Source organism: Papaver somniferum, chromosome 4 (assembly GCF_003573695.1).
Source record: "Papaver somniferum cultivar HN1 chromosome 4, ASM357369v1, whole genome shotgun sequence".
NCBI classification, from domain to species: Eukaryota; Viridiplantae; Streptophyta; class Magnoliopsida; order Ranunculales; family Papaveraceae; genus Papaver; species Papaver somniferum.
Genome location: NC_039361.1, coordinates 93,369,529 through 93,392,552, shown reverse-complemented (window position 1 = coordinate 93,392,552; position 23,024 = coordinate 93,369,529).

Sequence of the window (23,024 nt, the reverse complement as noted above, 5' to 3'; positions counted from 1 at the left end):
TAACAGAAAAAGTTCGTAAAATTTATTGTAGTTACAATTAATATGTTCTAAGGCAATACGTCTAGTAAATATTGCATTTTTATGTACGTCAATTCAATGAAGGAAGTCAAATTTCACAATAGAAGAAGGATGAAAGACCATACAGAACTAATCCAAATCCTAACAAATTTCATCTATCTTGAATCAAATAGAAATACAAAGCCAACACAAAAAGAAAGAGTTCATAAAAATGTTGAATTTTATATAGGTTAACTCAAAAAAGTCTATACATTTCGTCATAAGTCGGAAATTGATTTCTGAGACTAAATTGTAAACTAGATAAACTCATCTTTAACAGAAAAAGTTTGAAAAATGTATTGTAATTACAATTAATATGTTCTAAGGCAATACGTCTAGTAAAAATTGCATCTCTATGTACGTCGATTCAAGAAAATATGAAGGAAGTCAAATTTCAAAATAGAAGAAGGATGAAAGACCATACAGAACTAATCCAAATCCTAACAAATTTCATCTATCTTGAATCAAATAGAAAGACAAAGCCAACACAAAAAGAAAGAGTTCATAAAAATGTTGAATTTTATATACGTTAACTCAAAAAAGTCTACACATTTCGTTATAAATCGGAAATTGATTTCTGAGACTAAATTGTAAACTAGATAAACTCATCTTTAACAGAAAAAGTTTTAAAAATATATTGTAATTACAATTAATATGTTCTAAGGCATTACGTCTAGTAAAAATTGCATTTCTATGCACGTTGATTCAAGAAAATATGAAGGAAGTCAAATTTCACAATAGAAGAAGGATGAAAGACCATGCATAACTAATCCAAATCCTAACAAATTACATCTATCTTGAATCAAATAGAAAGACAAAGCCAACACAAAAAGAAAGAGTTCATAAAAATGTTGAATTTAATATACGTTAACTCAAAAAAGTCTACACATTTCGTTATAAGTCGGAAATTGATTTCTGAGACTAAATTGTAAACTAGTTAAACTCATCTTTAACAGAAAAAGTTTGAAAAATGTATTGTAATTACAATTAATATGTTCTAAGGCAATACGTCTCGTAAAAATTGCCTTTCTATGTACGTTGATTCAAGAAAATATGAAGGAAGTCAGATTTCACAATAGAAGAAGGATGAAAGACCATGCAGAACTAATCAAAATCCTAACAAATTTCATCTATCTTGAATCAAATAGAAAGACAAAGCCAACACAAAAAGAAAGAGTTCATAAAAATTTTGAATTTTACATCCCTTAACTCAAAAAAGTCTACACATTTCGTTATAAGTCGGAAATTGATTTCTGAGACTAAATTGTAAACTAGATAAACTCATCTTTAACAGAAAAAGTTTGAAAAATGTATTGTAATTATAATTAATATGTTCTAAGGCAATACGTCTAGTAAAAATTGCATTTCTATGTACGTTGATTCAAGAAAATATGAAGGAAGTCAAATTTCACAATAGAAGAAAGATGAAAGACCATGCAGAACTAATCCAAATCCTAACAAATTTCATCTATCTTGAATCAAACAGAAAGACAAAGCCAACACAAGAAGAAAGAGTTCATAAAAATTTTGAATTTTATATACGTTAACTCAAAAAAGTCTACACATTTCGTTATAAGTCGGAAATTGATTTCTGAGACTAAATTGTAAACTAGATAAACTCATCTTTAACAGAAAAAGTTTGAAAAATGTATTGTAATTATAATCAATATGTTCTAAGGCAATACGTCTAGTAAAAATTGCATTTCTATGTACGTTGATTCAAGAAAATATGAAGGAAGTCAAATTTCACAATAGAAGAAGGATGAAAGACCATGCAGAACTAATCCAAATCCTAACAAATTTCATCTATCTTGAATCAAATAGAAAGACACAGCCAACAAAAGAAAAAAGAGTTCATAAAAATGTTGAATTTTATATACATTAACTCAAAAAAGTCTACACATTTCGTTATAAGTCGGAAATTGATTTCTGAGACTAAATTGTAAACTAGATAGACTCATCTTTAACAGAAAAAGTTTTAAAAATGTATTGTAATTACAATTAATATGTTCTAAGGCAATACGTCTAGTAAAGATTGCATTTCTATGTACGTTGATTCAAGAAAATATGAAGGAAGTCAAATTTCACAATAGAAGAAGGATGAAAGACCATGCAGAACTAATCCAAATCCTAACAAATTTCATCTATCTTGAATCAAATAGAAAGACAAATCCAACACAAAAATTAAGAGTTCATAAAAATGTTGAATTTAATATACGTTAACTCAAAAAAGTCTACACACTTCGTTATAAGTCGGAAATTGATTTCTGAGACTAAATTGTAAACTAGATAGACTCAACTTTAACAGAAAAAGTTTGAAAAATGTATTGTAATTACAATCAATATGTTCTAAGGCAATACGTCTAGTAAAAATTGCAATTCTATTTACGTTGATTCAAGAAATATGAAGGAAGTCAAATTTCACAATAGAAGAAAGATGAAACACCATGCAGAACTAATCCAAATCCTAACAAATTTCATCTATCTTGAATCAAATAGAAAGACAAAGCCAACACAAAAAGAAAGAGTTCATAAAAATGTTGAATTTTATATACGTTAACTCAAAAAAGTCTAGACATTTCGTTATAAGTCGGAAATTGATTTCTGAGACTAAATTGTAAACTAGATAAACTCATCTTTAATAGAAAAAATTTGAAAATGTATTGTAATTACATTTAATAGTAAAAATTGCATTTCTATGTACGTCGATTCAAGAAAATATGAAGGAAGTCAAATTTCACAATAGAAGAAGGATGAAAGACTATACAGAACTAATCCAAATCCTAACAAATTTCATCTATCTTGAATCAAATAGAAAGACAGAGCAAACACAAAAAGAAAGAGTTCATAAAAATGTTGAATTTTATATACGTTAACTCAAAAAAGTCTACACGTTTCGTTATAAGTCGGAAATTGATTTCTGAGACGAAATTGTAAACTAGATAAACGAATCTTTAACAGAAAAAGTTTGAAAAATGTATTGTAATTACAATTAATATGTTCTAAGGCAATACGTCTAGTAAAAATTGCATTTCTATGTACGTTGATTCAAGAAAATATGAAGGAAGTCAAATTTCACAATAGAAGAAGGATGAAGCACCATGCAGAACTAATCTAAATCCTAACAAATTTCATCTATCTTGAAGAAAATAGAAAGACAAAGCCAACACAAAAACAAAGAGTTCATAAAAATGTTGAATTTAATATACCTTATCTCAAAAAAGTCTACACATTTCGTTATAAGTCGGAAATTGATTTCTGAGACTAAATTGTAAACTAGATAAACTCATCTTTAATAAAAAAAAGTTTGAAAATGTATTGTAATTACAATTAATATGTTCTAAGGCAATATGTTTATTAAGAATTGCATTTCTATGTACGTTGATTCAAGAAAATATGAAGCAAGTCAAATTTCACAATAGAAGAAGGATGAAAGACCATGCAGAACTAATCCAAATCCTAACAAATTTCATCTATCTTGAATCAAATAAAAAGACAAAGCCAACACAAAAAGAAAGAGTTCATAAAAATGTTGAATTTTATATACGTTAACTCAAAAAAGTCTACACATTTCGTTATAAGTCGGAAATTGATTTCTGAGACTAAATTGAAAACTAGATAAACTCATCTTTAACAGAAAAAGATTGAAAAATGTATTGTAATTACAATTAATATGTTCTAAGGCAATACGTCTAGTAAAAATTGCATTTCTATGTACGTTGATTCATGAAAATATGAAGGATGTCTAATTTAACAGTAGAAGAAGGATGAAAGACCATGTAGAACTAATCCAAATCCTAGCAAATTTCATATATCTTGAATCAAATAGAAAGACAAAGCCAACACAAAAAGAAAGAGTTCATAAAAATTTTGAATTTTATATACGTTAACTCAAAAAAGTCTAGACATTTCGTTATAAGTCGGAAATTGATTTCTGAGACTAAATTGTAAACTAGAAAAACTCATCTTTAATAGAAAAAAATTTGAAAATGTATTGTAATTAAAATTAATAGTAAAAATGGCATATGGCATTTCTATGTACGTCGATTCAAGAAAATATGAAGGAAGTCAAATTTCACAATAGAAGAAGGATGAAAGACCATACATAACTAATCCAAATCCTAACAAATTTCATCTATCTTGAACCAAATAGAAAGACAAATCCAACACAAAAAGAAAGAGTTCATAAAAATGTTGAATTTTATATACGTTAACTCAAAAAAATTTACACATTTCGTTATTAGTCGGAAATTGATTTCTGAGACTAAATTGAAAACTAGATAAACTCATCTTTAACAGAAAAAGTTTGAAAAATGTATTGTAATTACAATTAATATGTTCTAAGGCAATACGTCTAGTAAAAATTGCATTTCTATGTACGTTGATTCATGAAAATATGAAGGATGTCCAATTTCACAATAGAAGAAGGATGAAAGACCATGCAGAACTAATCCAAATCCTAGCAAATTTCATATATCTTGAATCAAATAGAATAACAAAGCCAACACAAAAAGAAAGAGTTCATAAAAATGTTGAATTTTATATACGTTAACTCAAAAAAGTCTAGACATTTCGTTATAAGTCGGAAATTGATTTCTGAGACTAAATTGTAAACTAGAAAAACTCATCTTTAATAGAAAAAAATTTGAAAATGTATTGTAATTAAAATTAATAGTAAAAATGGCATATGGCATTTCTATGTACGTCGATTCAAGAAAATATGAAGGAAGTCAAATTTCACAATAGAAGAAGGATGAAAGACCATACATAACTAATCCAAATCCTAACAAATTTCATCTATCTTGAACCAAATAGAAAGACAAAGCCAACACAAAAAGAAAGAGTTCATAAAAATGTTGAATTTTATATACGTTAACTCAAAAAAATTTACACATTTCGTTATTAGTCGGAAATTGATTTCTGAGACTAAATTGTAAACTAGATAAACTCATCTTTAACAGAAAAAATTTGAAAAATGTATTGTAATTACAATTAATATGTTATAAGCCAATATGTCTAGTAAAAATTGCATTTCTATGTACGTTGATTCAAGAAAATATGAAGGAAGTCAAATTTCACAATAGAAGAAGGATGAAAGACCATGCAGAACTAACCCAAATCCTATCAAATTTCATCTATATTGAATCAAATAGAAAGACAAAGCCAACACAAAAAGAAAGAGTTCATAAAAATGTTGAATTTTATATACGTTAACTCAAAAAAGTCTAGACATTTCGTTATAAGTCGGAAATTGATTTCTGAGACTAAATTGTAAACTAGATAAACTCATCTTTAATAGAAAAAATTTGAAAATGTATTGTAATTACATTTAATAGTAAAAATTGCATTTCTATGTACGTCGATTCAAGAAAATATGAAGGAAGTCAAATTTCACAATAGAAGAAGGATGAAAGACTATACAGAACTAATCCAAATCCTAACAAATTTCATCTATCTTGAATCAAATAGAAAGACAGAGCAAACACAAAAAGAAAGAGTTCATAAAAATGTTGAATTTTATATACGTTAACTCAAAAAAGTCTACACGTTTCGTTATAAGTCGGAAATTGATTTCTGAGACGAAATTGTAAACTAGATAAACGAATCTTTAACAGAAAAAGTTTGAAAAATGTATTGTAATTACAATTAATATGTTCTAAGGCAATACGTCTAGTAAAAATTGCATTTCTATGTACGTTGATTCAAGAAAATATGAAGGAAGTCAAATTTCACAATAGAAGAAGGATGAAGCACCATGCAGAACTAATCTAAATCCTAACAAATTTCATCTATCTTGAAGAAAATAGAAAGACAAAGCCAACACAAAAACAAAGAGTTCATAAAAATGTTGAATTTAATATACCTTATCTCAAAAAAGTCTACACATTTCGTTATAAGTCGGAAATTGATTTCTGAGACTAAATTGTAAACTAGATAAACTCATCTTTAATAAAAAAAAGTTTGAAAATGTATTGTAATTACAATTAATATGTTCTAAGGCAATATGTTTATTAAGAATTGCATTTCTATGTACGTTGATTCAAGAAAATATGAAGCAAGTCAAATTTCACAATAGAAGAAGGATGAAAGACCATGCAGAACAAATCCAAATCCTAACAAATTTCATCTATCTTGAATCAAATAAAAAGACAAAGCCAACACAAAAAGAAAGAGTTCATAAAAATGTTGAATTTTATATACGTTAACTCAAAAAAGTCTACACATTTCGTTATAAGACGGAAATTGATTTCTGAGACTAAATTGAAAACTAGATAAACTCATCTTTAACAGAAAAAGATTGAAAAATGTATTGTAATTACAATTAATATGTTCTAAGGCAATACGTCTAGTAAAAATTGCATTTCTATGTACGTTGATTCATGAAAATATGAAGGATGTCTAATTTAACAGTAGAAGAAGGATGAAAGACCATGCAGAACTAATCCAAATCCTAGCAAATTTCATATATCTTGAATCAAATAGAAAGACAAAGCCAACACAAAAAGAAAGAGTTCATAAAAATATTGAATTTTATATACGTTAACTCAAAAAAGTCTAGACATTTCGTTATAAGTCGGAAATTGATTTCTGAGACTAAATTGTAAACTAGAAAAACTCATCTTTAATAGAAAAAAATTTGAAAATGTATTGTAATTAAAATTAATAGTAAAAATGGCATATGGCATTTCTATGTACGTCGATTCAAGAAAATATGAAGGAAGTCAAATTTCACAATAGAAGAAGGATGAAAGACCATACATAACTAATCCAAATCCTAACAAATTTCATCTATCTTGAACCAAATAGAAAGACAAAGCCAACACAAAAAGAAAGAGTTCATAAAAATGTTGAATTTTATATACGTTAACTCAAAAAAATTTACACATTTCGTTATTAGTCGGAAATTGATTTCTGAGACTAAATTGTAAACTAGATAAACTCATCTTTAACAGAAAAAATTTGAAAAATGTATTTTAATTACAATTAATATGGTCTAAGGCAATACGTCTAGTAAAAATTGCATTTCTATGTACGTTGATTCAAGAAAATATGAAGGAAGTAAAATTTCACAATATAAGAAGGATGAAAGACCATGCAGAACTAATCCAAATCCTAACAAATTTCATCTATCTTGAATCAAATAGAAAGACAAAGCCAACACAAAAAGAAAGAGTTCATAAAAATGTTGAATTTCATATACGTTAACTCAAAAAAGTCTACACATTTCGTTATAAGTCAGAAATTGATTTCTAAGACTAAATTGTAAACTAGATAAACTCATCTTTAACAAAAAAAGTTTGAAAAATGTATTGTAATTACAATTAATATGTTCTAAGGCAATACGTCTAGTAAAAATTTCATTTCTATGTACGTTGATTCAAGAAAATATGAAGGAAGTCAAATTTCACAATAGAAGAAGGATGAAACACCATGCAGAACTAATCCAAATCCTAACAAATTTCATCTATCTTGAAGAAAATAGAAAGACAAAGCCAACACAAAAACAAAGAGTTCATAAAAATGTTGAATTTAATATACGTTATCTCAAAAAAGTCTACACATTTCGTTATAAGTCGGAAATTGATTTTTGAGACTAAATTGTAAACTAGATAAACTCATCTTTAATAAAAAAAAAGTTTGAAAATGTATTGTAATTACAATTAATATGTTCTAAGGCAATATGTTTATTAAAATTGCATTTCTATGTACGTTGATTGAAGAAAATATGAAGGAAGTCAAATTTCACAATAGAAGAAGGATGAAAGACCAAGCAGAACTAACCCAAATCCTAACAAATTTCATCTATCTTGAATCAAATAAAAAGACAAAGCCAACACAAAAAGAAAGAGTTCATAAAAATGTTGAATTTTATATACGTTAACTCAAAAAAGTCTACACATTTCGTTATAAGTCAGAAAATGATTTCTGAGACTAAATTGTAAACTAGATAAACTCATCTTTAACAGAAAAAGTTTGAAAAATGTATTTTAATTACAATTAATATGGTCTAAGGCAATACGTCTAGTAAAAATTGCATTTCTATGTACGTTGATTCAAGAAAATATGAAGGAAGTAAAATTTCACAATATAAGAAGGATGAAAGACCATGCAGAACTAATCCAAATCCTAACAAATTTCATCTATCTTGAATCAAATAGAAACACAAAGCCAACACAAAAAGAAAGAGTTTATAAAAATGTTGAATTTTATATACGTTAACTCAAAAAAGTCTACACATTTCGTTATAAGTCGGAAATTGATTTCTGAGACTAAATTGTAAACTAGATAAACTCATCTTTAACAGAAAAAGTTTGAAAAATGTATTGTAATTACAATTAATATGTTATAAGCCAATATGTCTAGTAAAAATTGCATTTCTATGTACGTTGATTCAAGAAAATATGAAGGAAGTCAAATTTCACAATAGAAGAAGGATGAAAGACCATGCAGAACTAACCCAAATCCTATCAAATTTCATCTATATTGAATCAAATAGAAAGACAAAGCCAACACAAAAAGAAAGAGTTCATAAAAATGTTGAATTTTATATACGTTAACTCAAAAAAGTCTAGACATTTCGTTATAAGTCGGAAATTGATTTCTGAGACTAAATTGTAAACTAGATAAACTCATCTTTAATAGAAAAAATTTGAAAATGTATTGTAATTACATTTAATAATAAAAATTGCATTTCTATGTACGTCGATTCAAGAAAATATGAAGGAAGTCAAATTTCACAATAGAAGAAGGATGAAAGACCATACAGAACTAATCCAAATCCTAACAAATTTCATCTATCTTGAATCAAATAGAAAGACAAAGCCAACACAAAAAGAAAGAGTTCATAAAAATGTTGAATTTAATATACGTTAACTCAAAAAAGTCTACACACTTCTTTATAAGTCGGAAATTGATTCCTGAGACTAAATTGTAAACTAGATAAACTCATCTTTAATAGAAAAAGTTTGAAAAATTAAGTGTAATTACAATTAATATGTTCTAAGGCAATACGTCTAGCAAAAATTGCATTTCTATGTACGTTGATTCAAGAAAATATAAAGGAAGTCAAATTTCACAATAGAAGAAGAATGAAAGACCATGCAGAACTAATCCAAATCCTAACAAATTTCATCTATCTTGAATTAAGTAGAAATACAAAGCCAACACAAAAAGTAAGAGTTCATAGAAATGTTGAATTTAATATACGTTAACTCAAAAAAGTCTACACACTTTGTTATAAGTCAGAAATTGATTTCTGAGACTAAATTGTAAACAAGATAAACTCATCTTTAACAGAAAAAGTTTGCAAAATGTATTGTAATTACAATTAATATTTTCTAAGGCAATACGTCTAGTAAAAAGTGCAGTTCTATGTGCGTTGATTCGAGAAAATATGAAGGAAGTCAAATTTCACAATAGAAGAAGGATGAAAGACCATGCAGAAATAATCCAAATCCTAACAAATTTCATCTATCTTGAATCAAATAGAAAGACAAAGCCAACACAAAAAGAAAGAGTTCATAAAAATGTTGAATTTTATATACGTTAACTCAAAAAAGTCTAGACATTTCGTTATAAGTCGGAAATTGATTTCTGAGACTAAATTGTAAACTAGATAAACTCATCTTTAATAGAAAAAATTTGAAAATGTATTGTAATTACATTTAATAGTAAAAATTGCATTTCTATGTACGTCGATTCAAGAAAATATGAAGGAAGTCAAATTTCACAATAGAAGAAGGATGAAAGACTATACAGAACTAATCCAAATCCTAACAAATTTCATCTATCTTGAATCAAATAGAAAGACAGAGCAAACACAAAAAGAAAGAGTTCATAAAAATGTTGAATTTTATATACGTTAACTCAAAAAAGTCTACACGTTTCGTTATAAGTCGGAAATTGATTTCTGAGACGAAATTGTAAACTAGATAAACGAATCTTTAACAGAAAAAGTTTGAAAAATGTATTGTAATTACAATTAATATGTTCTAAGGCAATACGTCTAGTAAAAATTGCATTTCTATGTACGTTGATTCAAGAAAATATGAAGGAAGTCAAATTTCACAATAGAAGAAGGATGAAAGACCATGTAGAACTAATCCAAATCCTAACAAATTTCATTTATTGAATCAAATAGAAAGACAAAGCCAACACAAAAAGAAAGAGTTCATAAAAATGTTGAATTTTATATACGTTAACTCAAAAAAGTCTACACATTTCGTTATAAATCGGAAATTGATTTCTGAGACTAAATTGTAAACTAGATAAACTCATCTTTAACAGAAAAATTTTGAAAAATGTATTATAATTACAAATAATATGTTCTAAGGCATTACGTCTACTAAAAATTGCATTTCTATGTACGTTGATTCAAGAAAATATGAAGGAAGTCAAATTTCACAATAGAAGAAGGATGAAAGACCATGCAGAACTAATCCAAATCCTAACAAATTTCATCTATCTTGAATCAAATAGAAAGACAAATCCAACACAAAAAGAAAGAGTTCATAAAATTATTGAATTTTATATACGTTAACTCAAAAAAGTCTACACATTTCGTTATAAGTCGGAAATTGATTTTTGAGACTAAATTGTAAACTAGACAAACTCATCTTTAAAAGAAAAATTTTGAAAAATGTATTGTAATTATAATTAATATGTACTTAGGCAATACGTCTAGTAAAAATTGCATTTCTATGTACGTTGATTCAAGAAAATATGAAGTAAGTCTAATTTCACAATAGAAGAAGGATGAAATACCATGCAGAACTAATCCAAATCCTAACAAATTTCATCTATCTTGAATCAGATAGAAAGACAAAGCCAACACAAAAAGAAAGAGTTCATAAAAATGTTGAATTTTATATACGTTAACTCAAAAATGTCTACACATTTCGTTATAAGTCGGAAATTGATTTCTGAGACTAAATTGTAAACTAGATAAACTCATCTTTAACAGAAAAAGTTTGAAAAATGTATTGTAATTACAAATAATATGTTCTAAGGCAATACGTCCAGTAAAATTGGATTTCTATGTACGTTGATTAAAGAAAATATGAAGGAAGTCAAATTATACAATAGAAAAGGATGAAAGACCATGCAAAACTAATCCAAATCCAAACAAATTTCATCTATCTTGAATCAAATATAAAGACAAAGCCAACACAAAAAGAAAGAGTTCATAAAAATGTTGAATTTAATATACGTTAACTCAAAAAAGTCTACACACTTCGTTATAAGTCGGAATTTATTTCTGAGACTAAATTGTAAACTAGATAAACTCATCTTTAACTGAAAAAGTTTGAAAAATGTATTGTAATCACAAATAATATGTTCTAAGGCATTACGTCTACTAAAAATTGCATTTCTATGTACGTTGATTCAAGAAAATATGAAGGAAGTCAAATTTCACAATAGAAGAAGGATGAAAGACCATGCAGAACTAATCCAAATCCTAACAAATTTCATCTATCTTGAATTAAATAGAAAGACAAATCCAACACAAAAAGAAAGAGTTGATAAAATTATTGAATTTTATATACGTTAACTCAAAAAAGTCTACACATTTCGTTATAAGTCGGAAATTGATTTTTGAGACTAAATTGTAAACTTGACAAACTCATCTTTAAAAGAAAAATTTTGAAAAATGTATTGTAATTATAATTAATATGTACTTAGGCAATACGTCTAGTAAAAATTGCATTTTTATGTACGTTGATTCAAGAAAATATGAAGGAAGTCTAATTTCACAATAGAAGAAGGATGAAATACCATGCAGAACTAATCCAAATCCTAACAAATTTCATCTATCTTGAATCAGATAGAAAGACAAAGCCAACACAAAAAGAAAGAGTTCATAAAAATGTTGAATTTTATATACGTTAACTCAAAAAAGTCTACACATTTCGTTATAAGTCGGAAATTGATTTCTGAGACTAAATTGTAAACTAGATAAACTCATCTTTAACAGAAAAAGTTTGAAAAATGTATTGTAATTACAAATAATATGTTCTAAGGCAATACGTCTAGTAAAAATTGCATTTTTTATGTACGTTGATTCAAGAAAATATGAAGGAAGTCCAATTTCACAATAGAAAAGGATGAAAGACCATGAAAAAATAATCCAAATCCTAACAAATTTCATCTATCTTGAATCAAATAGAAAGACAAGCCAACACAAAAAGAAAGAGTTCATAAAAATGTTGAATTTAATATACGTTAACACAAAAAAGTATACACACTTCGTTATAAGTCGGAAATTGATTTGTGAGACTAAATTGTAAACTAGATAAACTCATCTTTAACTGAAAAAGTTTGAAAAATGTATTGTAATCACAAATAATATGTTCTAAGGCATTACGTCTACTAAAAATTGCATTTCTATGTACGTTGATTCAAGAAAATATGAAGGAAGTCAAATTTAACAAGAGAAGAAGGATGAAAGACCAAGCAGAACTAATCCAAATCCTAACAAATTTCATCTATCTTGAATCAGATAGAAAGACAAAGCCAATACAAAAATAAAGAGTTCATAAAATTGTTGAATTTTATATACTTAACTCAAAAAAGTCTACACATTTCGTTATAAGTCGGAAATTAATTTCTGAGACTAAATTGTAAACTAGATAAACTCATCTTTAAAAGAAAAATTTTGAGAAATATATTGTAATTATAATTAATATGTTCTTAGGCAATACGTCTAGTAAAAATTGCATTTCTATGTACGTTGGTTCAAGAAAATATGAAGGAAGTCTAATTTCACAATAGAAGAAGGATGAAAGACCATGCAGAACTAATCCAAATCCTAACAAATTTCATCTATCTTGAATCAAATAGAAAGACAAAGCCAATACAAAAAGAAAGAGTTCATAAAAATGTTGAATTTTATATACGTTAACTCAAAAAAATCTACACATTTCGTTATTAGTCGGAAATTGATTTCTGAGACTAAATTGTAAACTAGATAAACTCATCTTTAACAGAAATTTTTGAAAAATGTATTATAATTACAATTAATATGTTCTAAGGCAATACGTCTAGTAAAAATTGCATTTCTATGTACGTTGATTCAAGAAAATATGAAGGAAGTCAAATTTCACAATAGAAGAAGGATGAAAGACCATGCAAAACTAATCCAAATCCTAACAAATTTCATCTATCTTGAATCAAATAGAAAGACAAAGCCAACACAAAAAGACAGAGTTCATAAAAATGTTGAATTTAATATACGTTAACTCAAAAAAGTCTACACACTTCGTTATAAGTCGGAATTTCTGAGAATAAATTGTAAACTAGATAAACTCATCTTTAACTGAAAAAGTTTGAAAAATGTATTGTAATCACAAATAATATGTTCTAAGGCATTACGTCTACTAAAAATTGCATTTCTATGTACGTTGATTCAAGAAAATATGAAGGAAGTCAAATTTCACAATAGAAGAAGGTTGAAAGACCATGTAGAACTAATCCAAATCCTAACAAATTTCATCTATCTTGAATCAAATAGAAAGACAAAGCCAACACAAAAAGACAGAGTTCATAGGAATGTTGAATTTTATATACGTTAACTCAAAAAAGTCTACACATTTCGTTATAAGTCGGAAATTGATTTTTGAGACTAAATTGTAAACTAGATAAAATCATCTTTAACAGAAAAAGTTTGAAAAATGTATTGTAATTACAATTAATATGTTCTAAGGCAATACGTCTAGTAAAAATTTCATTTCTATGTACGTTGATTCAAGAAAATATGTAGGAAGTCAAATTTCACAATAGAAAAGGATGAAAGACCATGCAAAACTAATCCAAATCCTAACAAATTTCATCTATCTTGAATCAAATAGAAAGACAAAGCCAACACAAAAAGAAAGAGTTCATAAAAATGTTGAATTTAATATACGTTAACTCAAAAAAGTCTACACACTTCGTTATAAGTCGGAAATTGATTACTCATCTTTAACTGAAAAAGTTTGAAAAATGTATTGTAATCACAAATAATATGTTCTAAGGCATTACGTCTACTAAAAATTGCATTTCTATGTACGTTGATTCAAGAAAATATGAAGGAAGTCAAATTTCACAATAGAAGAAGGATGAAAGACCAAGCAGAACTAATCCAAATTCTAAGAAATTTCATCTATCTTGAATCAAATAGAAAGACAAAGCCAACACAAAAAGAAAGAGTTCATAAGAATGTTGAATTTTATATACGTCAACTCAAAAAAGTCTACACATTTCGTTATAAGTCGGAAATTGATTTTTGAGACTAAATTGTAAACTAGATAAACTCATCTTTAACAGAAAAAGTTTGAAAAATGTATTGTAATTACAATTAATATGTTCTAAGGCGTCTAGTAAAAATTGCATTTCTATGTACGTTGATTCAAGAAAATATGAAGGAAGTCAAATTTCACAATAGAAAAGGATGAAAGACCATGCAAAACTAATCCAAATCCTAACAAATTTCATCTATCTTGAATCAAATAGAAAGACAAATCCAACACAAAAAGAAAGAGTTCATAAAAATGTTGAATTTAATATACGTTAACTCAAAAAAGTCTACACACTTCGTTATAAGTCGGAAATTGATTTCTGAGACTAAATTGTAAACTAGATAAACTCATCTTTAACTGAAAAAGTTTGAAAAATGTATTGTAATCACAAATAATATGTTCTAAGGCATTACGTCTACTAAAAATTGCATTTCTATGTACGTTGATTCAAGAAAATATGAAGGAAGTCAAATTTCACAATAGAAGAAGGATGAAAGACCATGCAGAACTAATCCAAATCCTAACAAATTTCATCTATATTGAATCAAATAGAAAGACAAAGCCAACACAAAAAGAAAGAGTTCATAAAAATGTTGAATTTTATTTACATTAACTCAAAAAAGTCTACACCTTTCGTTATAAGTCGGAAATTGATTTCTGAGACTAAATTGTAAACTAGATAAACTCACAGAAAAAGTTTTAAAAATGTATTGTAAATATAATTAATATGTTCTAATACAATACATCTAGTAAAAATTACATTTCTATGTACGTTGATTCAAGAAAATATGAAGGAAGTCAAATTTCACATTAGAATAAGGATGAAAGACCATGCAGAACTAATAAAAAATCCTAACAAATTTCATCTATCTTGAATCAAATAGAAAGACAAAGCCAACACAAAAAGAAAGAGTTCATAAAAATGTTGAATTTTATATACGTTAACTCACAAAAGTCTACACATTTCGTTATAAGTCGAAAATTGATTTCTGAGACTAAATTGTAAACTAGATAAACTCATCTTTAACAGAAAAAGTTTGAAAAATGTATTGTAATTACAATTAATATGTTCTAAGGCAATACGTCTAGTAAAAATTGCATTTTTATGTACGTTGATTCAAGAAAATATGAAGGAAGTCAAATTTCACAATAGAAAAGGATGAAAGACCATGCAAAAATAATCCAAATTCTAACAAATTTCATCTATCTTGAATCAAATAGAAAGACAAGCCAACACAAAAAGAAAGAGTTCATAAAAATGTTGAATTTAATATACGTTAACTCAAAAAAGTCTACACTCGTTATAAGTCGGAAATTGATTTCTGAGACTAAATTGTAAACTAGATAAACTCATCTTTAACAGAAAAAGTTTGAAAAATGTATTGTAATTACAAATAATATGTTCTAAGGCAATACGTCTAGTAAAAATTGCATTTTTTATGTACGTTGATTCAAGAAAATATGAAGGAAGTCCAATTTCACAATAGAAGAAGGATGAAGGACCATGCAGAACTAATCCAAATCCTAACAAATTTCATCTATCTTGAATCAAATAGAAAGACAAATCCAACACAAAAAGAAAGAGTTCATAAAATTGTTGAATTTAATATACGTTAACTTAAAAAAGTCTACACACTTCGTTATAAGTCGGAAATTGATATCTGAGACTAAATTGTAAACTAGATAAACTCATCTTTAACTGAAAAAGTTTGAAAAATGTATTGTAATCACAAATAATATGTTCTAAGGCATTACGTCTACTAAAAATTGCATTGTCCAATTTCACAAAAGAAGAAGGATGAAAGACCATGCAGAACTGATCCAAATCCTAACAAATTTCATCTATCTTGAATCAAATAGAAAGACAAAGCCAACACAAAAAGAAAGAGTTCATAAAAATGTTGAATTTTATATACGTTAACTCAAAAAAGTCTACACATTTCGTTATAACTCGGAAATTGATTTCTGAGACTAAATTGTAAACTAGATAAACTCATCTTTAACAGAAAAAGTTTGAAAAATGTATTGTAATTACAATTAATATGTTCTAAGGCAATACGTCTAGTAAAAATTACATTTCTATGTATGTTGATTCAAGAAAATATGAAGGAAGTCAAATTTCACAATAGAAGAAATTTGAAAGACCATGCAGAACTAATCCAAATCCTAACAAATTTTATCTATCTTGTATCAAATAGAAAGACAAAGCAAACACAAAAAGAAAGAGTTCATAAAAATGTTTAATTTTATATACGTTAACTCAAAAAAGTCTACACATTTCGTTATAAGTCGGAAATTGATTTCTTAGACTAAACTGTAAACTAGATAAACTCATCTTTAACAGAAAAAGTTTGAGAAATGTATTATAATTACAATTAATATGTCCTAAGGCAGTACGTCTAGTAAAAATTGCATTTCTATGTACGTTGATTCAAGAAAATATTAAGGAAGTCAAATTTCACTATAAAAGAAATCTGAAAGACCATGCAGAGCTATTCCAAATCCTAAGAAATTTCATCTATCTCGAATCAAATTGAAAGACAAAGCCAACATAAAAAGAAAGAGTTCATAAAAATGTTGAATGTTATATACGTTAACTCAAAAAAGTCTACAAATTTCGTTATAAGTCGGAAATTGATTTCTGAGACTAAATTGTTAACTAGATAAACTCATCTTTAACAGAAAAAGTTTGAAAAATGTATTGTAATTACAATTAATATGTTCTAAGGCAATACTTCTAGTAAAAATTGCATTTCTATGTACGTTGATTCAAGAAAATATGAAGCAAGTCAAATTTCACAATAGAAGAAGGATGAAATACCATGCAGAACTAATCCAAATCCTAACAAATTTCATCTATCTTGAATCAAATAGAAAGACAAAGCCAACACAAAAAGAAAGAGTTCATAAAAATGTTGAATTTAATATACGTTAACTCAAAAAAGTCTACACACTTCGTTATAAAGTCAGAAATTGATTTCTGAGACTAAATTGTAAACTAGATAAACTCATCTTCAACATAAAAAGTTTGAAAAATTTATTGTAATTACAATTAATATGTTATAAGGCAATACATCTAGTAAAAATTGCATTTCTATGTACGTTGATTCAAGAAAATATGAAGGAAGTCAAATTTCACAATAGAAGAAGGATGAAAAACCATGCAGAACTAATCCAAATCCTAACAAATTTCATCTATCTTGAATCAAATAGAAAGACAAAGCCAACACAAAAAGAAAGAGTTCATAAAAATGTTGAATTTTATATACGTTAACTCAAAAAAGTCTACACATTTCGTTATAAGTCGGAAATTGATTTCTGAGACTAAATTTTAAACTAGATAAACTCATCTTTAACAGAAAAGTTTGAAAAATGTATTGTAATTACAATTAATATGTTCTAAGGCAGTACGTCTAGTAAAAATTGCATTTCTATGTACTTTGATTCAAGAAAATATGAAGGAAGTCAAATTTCACAATAGAAGAAGGATGAAAGACCATGCAGAACTAATCCAAATACTAACAAATTTCATCTATCTTGAATCAAATAGAAAGACAAAGCCAACACAAAAAGAAAGAGTTCATAAAAATGTTGAATTTTATATACGTTAACTCAAAAAAGTCTACACATTTCGTTATAAGTCGGAAATTGATTTCTGAGACTAAATTGTAAACTAGATAACACTCATCTTTAACAGAAAAAGTTTGAAAAATGTATTGTAATTACAATTAATATGTTCTAAGGCAATACGTCTAGTAAAAATTGCATTTTTATGTACGTTGATTCAAGAAAATATGAAGGAAGTCAAATTTCACAATAGAAGAAGGATGAAAGACCACGTAGAACTAATCCAAATCCTAACAAATTTCTTCTATCTTGAATCAAATAAAAAGACAAATCCAACACAAAAAGAAAGAGTTCATAAAAATGTTGAATTTAATATACGTTAACTCAAAAAAGTCTACACACTTCGTTATAAGTCGGAAATTGATTTCTGAGACTAAATTGTAAACTAGATAAACTCATCTTTAACAGAAAAAGTTTGAAAAATGTATTGTAATTATAATCAATATGTTCTAAGGCAATACGTCTAGTAAAAATTGCATTTCTATGTACGTTGATTCAAGAAAATATGAAGGAAGTCAAATTTCACAATAGAAGAAGGATGAAAGACCATGCATAACTAATAGAAATCCTAACAAATTTCATCTATCTTGAATCAAATAGAAAGACAAAGGCAACACAAAAAGAAAGAGTTCATAAAAATGTTGAATTTTATATACGTTAACTCAAAAAAGTCTACACATTTCGTTATAAGTCGGAAATTGATTTCTGAGACTAAATTGTAAACTAGATATACTCATCTTTAAAAGAAAAAGTTTGAAAAATGTATTGTACTTACAATTAATATGTTCTAAGGCAATACGTCTAGTAAAAATTGCATTTCTATGTACGTTGATTCAAGAAAATATGAAGCAAGTCAAATTTCACAATAGAAGAAGGATGAAAGACCATGCATCACTAATCCAAATCCTAACAAATTTCATCTATCTTGAATCAAATAGAAAGACAAAGCCAACACAAAAAGAAAGAGTTCATAAAAATGTTGAATTTTATATACGTTAACTCAAAAAAGTCTACACATTTCGTTATAAGTCGGAAATTGATTTCTGAGACTAAATTGTAAACTAGATAAACTCATCTTTAACAGAAAAAGTTTGAAAAATGTATTGTAATTACAATTAATATGTTCTAAGGCAATACGTCTAGTAAAAATTACATTTCTATGTACGTTGATTCAAGAAAATATGAAGGAAGTAAAAATACACAATAGAAGAAGGATGAAAGACCATGCAGAACTAATCCAAATCCTAACAAATTTCATCTATCTTGAATCAAATAGAAAGACAAAGCCAACACAAAAAGAAAGAGTTCATAAAAATGTTGAATTTTATATACGTTAACTCAAAAAAGTCTACACATTTCGTTATAAGTCGGAAATTGATTTCTGAGACTAAATTGTAAACTAGATAAACTCATCTTTAACAGAAAAAGTTTGAAAAATGTATTGTGATTACAATTAATAGGTTCTAAGGCAATATGTCTAGTAAAAATTGCATTTCTATGTACATTTGATTCAAGAAAATATGAAGGAAGTCAAATTTCACAATAGAAGAAGGATGAAAGACCATGTAGAACTAATCCAAATCCTAACAAATTCCATCTATCTTGAATCAAATAAAAAGACAAAGCCAACACAAAAAGAAAGAGTTCATAAAAATGTTGAATTTTATATACGTTAACTCAAAAAAGTCTACACATTTCGTTATAAGTCGGAAATTGATTTCTGAGACTAAATTGTAAACTAGATAAACTCATCTTTAACAGAAAAGGTTTTAAAAATGTATTGTAATTACAATTAATATGTTCTAAGGCAATACGTCTAGTAAAAATTGCATTTCTATGTACGTTGATTCAAGAAAATATGAAGGAAGTCAAATTTCACAATAGAAGAAGGATGAAAGACCAAGCAGAACTAATCCAAATCCTAAAAAATTTCATCTATCTTGAATCAAATAGAAAGACAAAGCCAACACAAAAAGAAAGAGTTCATAAAAATGTTGAATTTTATATACGTTAACTCAAAAAAGTCTACACATTTCGTTATAAGTCGGAAATTGATTTCTGAGACTAAATTGTAAACTAGATAAACTCATCTTTAACAGAAAAAGTTTGAAAAATGTATTTTAATTATAATTAATATGTTCTAAGGCAATACGTCTAGTAAAAATTGCATTTCTATGTACGTTGATTCAAGAAAATATGAAGGAATTCAAATTTCACAATAGAAGAAGGATGAAAGACCATGCAGAACTAATTCAAATCATAACAAATTTCATCTATCTTGAATCAAATAGAAAGACAAAGCCAACACAAAAAGAAAGAGTTCATAAGAATGTTGAATTTTATATACGTTAACTCAAAAAAGTCTACACATTTCGTTATCAGTCGGAAATTGAGTTCTGAGACTAAATTGTAAACTAGATAAACTCATCTTTAACAGAAAAAGTTTGAAAAATGTATTGTAGTTACAATTGATATGTTCTAAGGCAATACGTCTATTAAAAATTGCATTTTTATGTACGTCGATTCAAGAAAATATGAAGGAAGTCAAATTTCACAATAGAAAAGGATGAAAGACCATGCAAAAATAATCCAAATCCTAACAAATTTCATCTATCTTGAATCAAATAGAAAGACAAGCCAACACAAAAAGAAAGAGTTCATAAAAATGTTGAATTTAATATACGTTAACTCAAAAAAGTCTACACACTTCGTTATAAGTCGGAAATTGATTTCTGAGACTAAATTGTAAACTAGATAAACTCATCTTTAACTGAAAAAGTTTGAAAAATGTATCGTAATCACAAATAATATGTTCTAAGGCATTACGTCTACTAAAAATTGCATTTCTATGTACGTTGATTCAAGAAAATATGAAAGAAGTCAAATTTCACAATAGAAGAAGGATGAAAGACCATGCAGAACTAATCCAAATCATAACAAATTTCATCTATCTTGAATCAAATAGAAAGACAAATCCAACACAAAAAGAAAGAGTTCATAAAATTGTTGAATTTAATATACGTTAACTCAAAAAAGTCTACACACTTCGTTATAAGTCGGAAATTGATATCTGAGACTAAATTGTAAACTAGATAAACTCATCTTTAACTGAAAAAGTTTGAAAAATGTATTGTAATCACAAATAATATGTTCTAAGGCATTACGTCTACTAAAAATTGCATTGTCCAATTTCACAAAAGAAGAAGGATGAAAGACCATGCAGAACTGATCCAAATCCTAACAAATTTCACCTATCTTGAATCAAATAGAAAGACAAAGCCAACACAAAAAGAAAGAGTTCATAAAAATGTTGAATTTTATATACGTTAACTCAAAAAAGTCTACACATTTCGTTATAACTCGGAAATTGATTTCTGAGACTAAATTGTAAACTAGATAAACTCATCTTTAACAGAAAAAGTTTGAAAAAATTATTGTAATTACAATTAATATGTTCTAAGGCAATACGTCTAGTAATAATTGCATTTCTATGTATGTTGATTCAAGAAAATATGAAGGAAGTCAAATTTCACAATAGAAGAAGGATGAAAGACCATGCAGAACTAATCCAAATCCTAACAAATTTCATCTATATTGAATCAAATAGAAAGACAAAGCCAACACAAAAAGAAAGAGTTCATAAAAATGTTGAATTTTATTTACATTAACTCAAAAAAGTCTACACCTTTCGTTATAAGTCGGAAATTGATTTCTGAGACTAAATTGTAAACTAGATAAACTCACAGAAAAAGTTTGAAAAATGTATTGTAAATATAATTAATATGTTCTAATACAATACGTCTAGTAAAAATTACATTTCTATGTACGTTGATTCAAGAAAATATGAAGGAAGTCAAATTTCACATTAGAAGAAGGATGAAAGACCATGCAAAACTAATCCAAATCCTAACAAATTTCATCTATCTTGAATCAAATAGAAAGACAAAGCCAACACAAAAAAAAGAGTTCATAAAAATGTTGAATTTAATATACGTTAACTCAAAAAAGTCTACACACTTCGTTATAAGTCGGAATTGATTTATGAGACTAAATTGTAAACTAGATAAACTCATCTTTAACTTAAAAAGTTTGAAAAATGTATTGTAATCACAAATAATATGTTCTAAGGCATTACGTCTACTAAAAATTGCATTTCTATGTACGTTGATTCAATAAAATATGAAGGAAGTCAAATTTCACAATAGAAGAAGGATGAAAGACCATGCAGAACTAATAAAAAATCCTAACAAATTTCATCTATCTTGAATCAAATAGAAAGAAAAAGCCAACACAAAAAGAAAGAGTTCATAAAAATGTTGAATTTTATATACGTTAACTCACAAAAGTATACACATTTCGTTATAAGTCGAAAATTGATTTCTGAGACTAAATTGTAAACTAGATAAACTCATCTTTAACAGAAAAAGTTTGAAAAATGTATTGTAATTACAATTAATATGTTCTAAGGCAATACGTCTAGTAAAAATTGCATTTTTATGTACGTTGATTCAAGAAAATATGAAGGAAGTCAAATTTCACAATAGAAAAGGATGAAAGACCATGCAAAAATAATCCAAATTCTAACAAATTTCATCTATCTTGAATCAAATAGAAAGACAAGCCAACACAAAAAGAAAGAGTTCATAAAAATGTTGAATTTAATATACGTTAACTCAAAAAAGCCTACACTCGTTATAAGTCGGAAATTGATTTCTGAGACTAAATTGTAAACTAGATAAACTCATCTTTAACAGAAAAAGTTTGAAAAATGTATTGTAATTACAAATAATATGTTCTAAGGCAATACGTCTAGTAAAAATTGCATTTTTTATGTACGTTGATTCAAGAAAATATGAAGGAAGTCCAATTTCACAATAGAAGAAGGATGAAAGACCATGCAGAACTAATCCAAATCCTAACAAATTTCATCTATCTTGAATCAAATAGAAAAACAAATCCAACACAAAAAGAAAGAGTTCATAAAATTGTTGAATTTAAAGACAAATCCAACACAAAAAGAAAGAGTTCATAAAATTGTTGAATTTAATATACGTTAACTCAAAA